This window comes from Podarcis bocagei (genome assembly GCF_964188305.1).
Source record: "Podarcis bocagei genome assembly, chromosome: 5".
In the NCBI taxonomy this organism is placed as follows: Eukaryota; Metazoa; Chordata; class Lepidosauria; order Squamata; family Lacertidae; genus Podarcis; species Podarcis bocagei.
The window spans coordinates 79586326-79595004 of record NC_138129.1 but is presented as its reverse complement, the minus strand read 5'-3'; positions in this window follow the sequence as shown (position 1 = coordinate 79595004).

Genomic DNA, 8679 nt, shown 5'->3' with positions numbered 1-8679 from the left:
CTTAACTCACTGAAGCTTAACTTCAGAGAACAGAGACTGATGGATGCGGTTCCACAGTTCAGCTGTCCTATTCCACACAGGACTTTCCTTGCTACTAGCCTGCAATTCATGAGATACCCATTGCCTTCGACAAATGAGGGCAAAAAGGGAATTGGAGGAGTCTGAAATACAAAAATCCGCCTCAGTTATGATGCCTTAGAATTTAGAGTTCATTCTAGGGTTGGTCTCCATTTCCACTGCAATCCTGTTCACATCACCATACCCTCCTCCAACCAAACATAATACCCTTGAAAAGGATTGGAAGGAAGGGACTGGTGATGAGAAGGGCTTGCTTCTCATCAAGACAGGAAAAGAGTAAGCCTCACTCTTGAATGGAAATGAGCTCCTATGTGATGAAACATCAGGTTCCTGATGAGGAACCTGAGATTTGAAGTTTTCTCTGCTTCCCTACTCTGATTGGGAGGCAGGGGAAACTACAGATCCCATGCTCTCCAGCAGGAAACAGCATTCACCAACATGCACATCAATTCTCATACTGGAACCAAGCCCTTCTCACTTCCATTTATTTCCCTCCCTTGCCAAGGATAGTCAAGATGTTGGTTTTTTAACGACTCAGAATTGGGTTGTTATTTTAAAAACATTTATTAGAAAAGCTTTTTTCTTTTTTAAGTGACTTCTGCAGCAAGCCAAGTGGAGCTCATCCATCACCACCTTTCATACAGGCCACAGTTGCCCAAAGAGCTTCTGCAAACTTTGGCAGACTTCTCCCAACTCCCTGGCCCGAATTTAAATTGGAAGGACACTTTCTTCTTACAGTCTTAAACATTTGCTTTTAGTGTGTGTAAAGAGTAAAACTGCAAAACTGCTATGATAGGGTTTGGAAGGTTGTGCTTGTAGACAGACCAACACAACATTATGGAGAAGTCAGGGGCGATATTACCAGAGATAAATGTTATGATAACGGGTCTCCATTCATTTCTTTCATTAATTCCTCAGCAGAAGAACCTGGACCACCTTCTATTTTATATTTATTTTGAGATATTTACTGAACTTCCAGATTTTTGTTTATTTGGGTATCATGTTGATTGTCTCCAAGGTTTAAAGAAGGTTATTTTCAACTTTGTAAGTCTGCTGTTGTAATTGATCCTATATGTTTGGCATTTATAGATATATTCTTTCCAAACACATGTAATGAGGACATATCGTTCATGTACATTTTCCCCCTTTCTTGACATGATCCTTGGAATTGTTGTGGTTGTTTTGTATCGGTTTGTTTTAATTTTTTGTTTTAAAGAAAGAAAGAAAGAAAGAAAGAAAGAAAGAAAGAAAGAACAGCCCAACCAGAACTAACTAGGAAGACCTTGAGGTCGTAGTGGATAGGTCAGATGTCAACTTGGTGTGTGGAGGCCATGAAAAAGGCAAATTCTAGGGATCATTAGGAAAGGAATATAAAATAAAAACTGCCACGGCTGTTCTGCTGTTATACAAATCTATGCTGTGGCAACATTAGGAATACTGTGTCCAGTTCTAGATGTCTCACCTCAAAAAGGATTTGGTAGTGTCAGAAAAGTTTCAGAAAAGGGCAGCCAAAATGATCAAAGGACTGGAACAAATGCCTTATGAAGAATGGTCGCAGCATTTGGGGCTTTTTAGTTTAGAGAAAAGGTGAGCAAGAGATGAGATAAGAGAAGCACATAAAAGCATGTGTGGGATGAACAAAGATAAAGACAAGAAAATTTTCCCTCTTTCACAGCAGAACCCATGGGCATCCAATGTTCTGCTTCATTGGAAGGCTCAGGACAGACAAAACAAACTCCTGCTTAGGTGCTCTACATAGGTGTCCAGTTGGTCGCTGTGAGAATAGGATGCTGGTCTAGATGGGGCTCTGGCCTGATCCAGAAATCTCTTCTTACGTTCTTAACCTCAGGGTAGTCTAGCCTATGCATTTGGAAGAAGGCAAGCCAAGAGCAGAAAATGCACACTGAGATTAGCAGAAAGCATGTTTTGGAAGTGAGACCTCGCAGCTCACAAGGGTTTCTTTCGTTTACTTCTTTTGGCCCTCCAGTTCATATTCATCATAAAATGTTTCTTTAAATAGTCTGAAAAGGGCATCCATTATTCCAATAGTTTGTGGTTCTAAAACAGGATGGCTACCAAATTATCCCCCTTCTTTTCATATTTATCCCATCAGGTTCTGGACCCAAATGTAAAAATCATTTTCACCTTACCAACTGAAATCTTTGGCGAGTTGCCTACAACACTTTCACAATGCTCTGCAGCTGAGATTGTATTTTTGAGATTATATTACACCTTGGGAAGGGGAAAGGTTCATAACAGGCACCTGCCGCAACAGGTTTTGACAGAGCAAAGAGGCTGCTTACCTGTCTGCAGCTTCCAGAAGGTGGCTGCGTATGCATATTATAAACTGAAAGGCCTGAGGGGAAGCAGGACTGGTGTCCTGTCTTTTGGAAGCTGAACAAGATTAAACCTCAGCCCACGCTCTTACCTACTGGTGAGGAAGTGAAGAGAATAAAACAAATGCTTCAGGAGATGACTAATAAGGTGTCTCCTGTTGTAGCATAGTTTGGGCCATAGATTGGCCAGGCACCCAAGTAATAATTTCTCAAAACTGCTTTTAAAAGCTTAGACCACACTTCCCATTTTTTCTACCTGTTTTGCTTCCAACCCCCCAAACTTGAAATGAGCTTGTGGAGCTGAACAGTCATTGAATTGCCTAGGACTTGCCGATCAGAAGGTAGGCGGTTCGAATCCCCGCAATGGTGCGACCTCCTGTTGCTCAGTCCCTGCTCCTGCTAACCTAGCAGTTTGAAAGCCCGTCAAAGTGCAAGTACATAAATAGGTACCACTCTGGCAGGAAGGTAAACAGCGTTTCCGTGCGCTGTTCTGGTTTGGTCAGAAGCAGCTTAGTCATGCTGGCTATGACCCGGAAGCTGTGCACCAGCTCCCTCGGCTAATAAAGCGAGATGAGCGCCACAACACCAGAGTCGTTGGACTCTGATCGCAGATCATCACCAATATTGGGGCTGGGCTTGCACCACAGGTTGTGAACTTAGGACTCTCCTAAGTGGATTCTGACTTGGCAGGTACAAAATTTCCTTCAGTATGCATGGAGCTTTGGGTTTCATCAGGGTAAAAGGATCATCATTGTCATCGATTGATGCAAGAGTACATGCATGAAATCTTTCATCCAAATGTTCTTTCTCATAGAAGCAGCTGCTAACATGAAATCAGTCCAGCATTATAAATATCAGGGAAGATTTATCTATTTTAAAAAGTGAACAAAATCAGGTCTTCAAATTCTTCCAAATGGGAGCCATCAAATTACATTTCTACAAGTCCAGCAACACGTATGCATCATAATAAAACATCCTATTATGTAAAAAGCAAATATTGTGGCCAAACATACAGTCCACTTTCTAAAGGGAGACAAAACAGCAGCAGCAGGTCACAGTAAAAATATAGTTTTTACAAGCAAGGACAAAAAAATTGCTCATCTTTCTGTGTGCAAATGACTGGCAGGGGAACAATTATTCTTTGACTAAGCCTAGAATGTAAGAAAACCTACAAGCAAATTCAATTCAATTTTATTGTTTCATAGGAAGTTCTGTATCCAGTTTTGTGTATATGTACATACAATTCATGTACAGTATTGTTTATCCAAATCCGCTATCCGTTTAAACCAGTGCCAGAGCTAAATCTGCCAAAATGGACTCTGACAACAGGTATTATGTTAAAAGAAAGAAGTGACAAGAGAGAATGATGACTGGTAGCAGTCATAAGTGAAATAAATGAATCTGCTTAACAAATTCAGTTTTGCATAAGTGGGTCTCTTTAACGATGAGCCAAGAAACCTGGTCGTCTCCCGTTTTTGCTACTGCTGCATATGCCAAGTTTAAACGTACTCAGAATAATTCTTCACATCAACTGCAGGTAGCTATTGTTTTGTTTCTCTAGCCATTGCTCTGGCTTGTTTAAGATGTATGGAAAACATATTCCTAAGATGATCAGATACAGCAGTGAAATATTCCTACTGCGTGCATGCACGCTTCCAAAATAAATTTGCACTCCTTATAAATAATGTGGGTGTGACATAGTGAGGTATTCATTGGCAGGGTTGATTTAAGTATATCAAAGCTACTTTCAAATACTGTACACTAGTGAATTCTTGGCTGCAGAAACTACAAACAAGGGCATCTTGGGTAGTCTGGGTGTTTCAGAAGTGGCATGAGAGCTGTTCTTCTGCAGGTTTATCCCATAGATGGTGCTGCTGTAGCATTTAAAGGCATGCCGGCATTTGAGAGGGACCTTTATAAAAGTTCCTTAGTAAAGGTAAAGGTACCCCTGCCCGTACGGCCAGTCTTGCCAGACTCTAGGGTTGTGCGCTCATCTCACTCTATAGGCCGGGAGCCAGCGTTGTCCGCAGACACTTCCGGGTCACGTGGCCAGCATGACGAAGCTGCATCTGGCGAGCCAGCGCAGCACACAGAACGCCGTTTACCTTCCTGCTGGTAAGCGCTCCCTATTTATCTACTTGCACCCGGAGGTGCTTTTGAACTGCTAGGTTGGCAGGCGCTGGGACCGAACGACGGGAGCGCACCCGCCGCGGGGATTCGAACCGCCGACCATGCGATCGGCAAGTCCTGGGCGCTGAGGTTTTACCCACAGCGCCACCCGCGTCCCTAGCGCCACCCGAGTTCCTTAGCTCATTATTATTGCTGCTGTCCCAGCTATGCAAGAATGGTTTAGTTAGCTCCCACCATGTGGTGGCAAGCTTTTAAATGTTACAGCATAAATCAGCTCCCCTAACTGTAACGTATGATATAGGTAAAGGACCCCGGACGGTTAAGTCCAGTCAAAGGTGACTATGGGGTTGCGGCACTCATCTCGCTTTCAGGCCGAGGGAGCCGGTGTTTGTCCACAGTTTTCCGAATCTTGTGGCCTCTTGACTAAACCGCTACCGGTGCACAGAGGACTGTAACGAGTGCCAGAGCGCACGGAAACACTGTTTACCTTCCTGCTGGAGCGGTACCTATTTATCTACTTGCACTGCCATGCTTTCGAACTGCTAGGTTGGCAGAAGCTGGGATAGAGCAACGGGAGCTCACCCCGTTTCGGGGATTCGAACGCAGACCTTCCAATCGGCAAACCCAAGAGGCTCTGGGGTTTAGATCACAGCGCCACCCACGTCCCCTGTCTGAGGATCCATTGTTACTCAGCCAGTGATATGTTTGCTATTTCCCCTCTTCTTCACCGCATGCTTCTCCAAGAATGTCTGTGAAAGGGTAATAATAAGGGCAAGCAACACTCCTCAGTAGGAGCATCAAATTTTTCAATAACTTTTCTAAGAGTTTCAATTAATCTGTAAAGTGTGGACTCATGGAAGATTGCAGCCGTTACTTCTGTGATTAGAAAAGTGTATTGGTTTTTAATTACTTGCTGCATTAGAGGACTTTTTAAGGTTTTAATTTCTTCTTGATTGGTGAGCTACTCTGGAAACTTTGGGATACAGAGCAGGGTAGCAATGTATGGAATGAATCTGATTGTTCCATTTAAAAAATGAATCTGATTGTGCCATTTTAAAAATGTGAAGTAGTCGCTGCATTGTTCTCTGAGCGCCTGCTTCAGATATTTAACTAGTTTTAATTGGTGATTTTTCGGGGGGTGGGATAGCTATTTTCTATTTTGTTCTGGGATATAGGTTCAGTTCACTTGCCAGTCAGGATGGCACAGTGTGACTTTAGGCAAAACTTTCCCCATCTGTAAAATGGAATTTAATAGTGATAAAAGTTGAAGGGTTGCTGTGAAGACAATTGGAACAGCTAAACAGCATTCAGTGGACGCTGAACTGTTACATTGCCCATTAAGGTCATTCTTCTCCTCACCTCCATCAGCCAATTTTAGTATTTCCAAACTTTTATTCTTACTTACAGAGGTTGTTCAACACCATAGTACCAATTATTACCTCAGATTACAGGATTCAGATATCCTATTACAGAGCAATCCTTCTCTCCTCAGAAATTAATCCTATTGGGTTCAATGGATCTTTCTCCCAGGTAAGCGAAAAACATTCAAGTAATTAAAAATGATAATGGCTTAATCTCAAACTATTACGTTGAGTCCTGCATTTCAGTTAATCACAGGCCCAATTTCATCCTAGGGCTTCGGGGGGGGGGATACTGTGAAAATGATTAAAATATGCTGTATTGATTTTTTATATATAAAGTGATTTGCTAATCCTCTGAATTAGGGTTGCTAAATAAGCAAACACTGTTCGCCCAACAGAAATGAATTTTCAAGATGAGATAGCCAAAATGATCAAGACTAGTATAATGTCTCCTGAGAATACTGTGTTTGGGGCGGGGGCAATAGGAACCTACCCCCTTGATAAATAAACGTATCCAGTTATCAACCAGCTACCATTTCAACTGAATGATTATGTCTCTGACAATGCCTGAATTTGTCCAATTCAAGAGCCCCCAAAGAACGAAAGAGAACCCTAATAATACTAGGAAATTCATGCCTACTGTGACTCTGTTCCATTCCCATGCTGAATTCAGGGATAGCTCAAATTTCTCAGTACTTTTATCCAAACAAGCATAGGAGGAAAAACAAATGAATTCCAAGTGCAGCATTGTAATAAGCAAAACGTAAAATAGGACAGATCATGAAGCTGAGGCTCCAATACTTTGGCCACCTCATGAGAAGAGAAGATTCCCTGGAAAAGACCCTGATGTTGGGAAAGATGGAGGGCACAAGGAGAAGGGGACGACAGAGGATGAGATGGTTGGACAGTGTTCTCTCGAAGCTACCAACATGAGTCTGACCAAACTGGGAGGCAGTGGAAGACAGAAGTGCATGGTGTGCTCTGGTCCATGGGGTCACGAAGAGTCGGACATGACTAAACGACTAAACAAAAAAAAAATAGAATTTAAGGAAAAACATCGGCTTCCAACCTGAGCTCCCTTCCACCAACATGAGAGATGACTAAACTTTCATAATTAATTTTCTTCACAAGGGCCAGTTGTTTTTTTTTAAAAAAAATGTCAGTTGTGTTTATAGTTCTTTCTAGTTCTAAAATCTTGCAGTGCAATTCTATAAAGTCTACTCAGAAGTACAGTGGTGCCTCGCAAGACGAAATTAATCCGTTCCGCGAGTCTCTTCGTCTTGCGGTTTTTTCGTCTTGCGAAGCACGGCTATTAGCGGCTTAGCGGCTATTAATGGCTTAGCGGCTATTAATGGCTTAGTGGCTTTAAGAAAAAGGAAACAAACTCGCAAGAACTCGCAAGACGTTTCGTCTTGCAAAGCAAGCCCATAGGGAAATTCGTCTTGCGGAACGACTCAAAAAACGGAAAACTCTTTCGTCTTGCGCGTTTTTCGTCTTGCGAGGCATTCGTCTTGCGAGGCACCACTGTACATTCTATGGCGTTTCCTGTTCCCAGGAAAGCAGGTATGGAATTGCAGTCTGAATGCAATGGTTGGTTGTTTATTTTTATATAATTATTTGTATTTGGGACTTTCCAGCCGTTTATTTTCTGTATTTGTTGGTTTTAGTATTGCATTCTACACAATTTCAGTATGGATACCCCTGCTCTGTGGAACAGTATTCCTGTCAAGATACAACAGAAACCCACTCTCTGCATTTTCCACAAACAGCAGAAGCCATTTTTGTTCCAACAGTCTTCTCTCTCAGCTGGATAAATGCGTCTATTTTGTGTTGTTTTGTTTTGTTTTCAAACAAAACTTTTGGTGTTCAAAGGTTTTGGGCAGTTTGAGGTGTACTTCGCCTTGAGATGATGGTGTAGAAGGCAATTAAAACATTAATGATGATGACAACATCATCCACCCACCTTGGGAGCATTTGGTGAAGGGCAGGGTTATAATTAATAAAAAAAACCTTTGGTGCAGGGCCGAATAACATATGGACTGTTATGTACTGAAGTTCTCACCCTGGGCCAGCAGGGGGATACTGTAGATAGTTATGCAAATAAGGGATCGAAAGTGACATTCAGTGATTGGATAGTTTTAGAAAATTGTTACAGTTACATTGTACTGGAGCTCTATATAAGCAGGCTGACTGAGCCCTTCAGTTCAGTTCTGTCCTGGCCTGTGAATAAACAAGAGCTGTTTGAAGAATCGCTGTGTCGTCTGATATGTTCACCCACAACTTAACATGGACTGTTAGAAAATTGCTCATGGTACAGGAAATGGGAACCCTGAAGACTTTCATGGCTTCTCATTTGTTTCTAGTTTTTTAAGGTTTGAAGCTATTCTCTCCCCATCCCAACCCCAGTCAGGTTATGATGTTGGAAGAAGTTAGGATGTGAGGAAATGGCACTGGGAGAGAGCAGCTTTTGCATTGTGAGATAAGATGTAGAAAGTATTAGGCATCCTCTCCACCCCCAAACACTGATTTTCCTTTGCCCTAGATTTGTGCTTATAAGAAGACATGTTCAGAAAGCATTTATCTCTGGGGTCAGCAAACTTATTCAGCAGGGGGCCGGTCCACTGTTCCTCAGACCTTGTGGGGGGCCGGAGTATATTTAAGGGGGAAAATGAACAAATTCCTATGCCCCACAAATAACCCAGAGATGCATTTTAAATAAAAGGACACATTCTACTCATGTAAAAACACGCTGATTCCCGGACCATCCGCGGGTC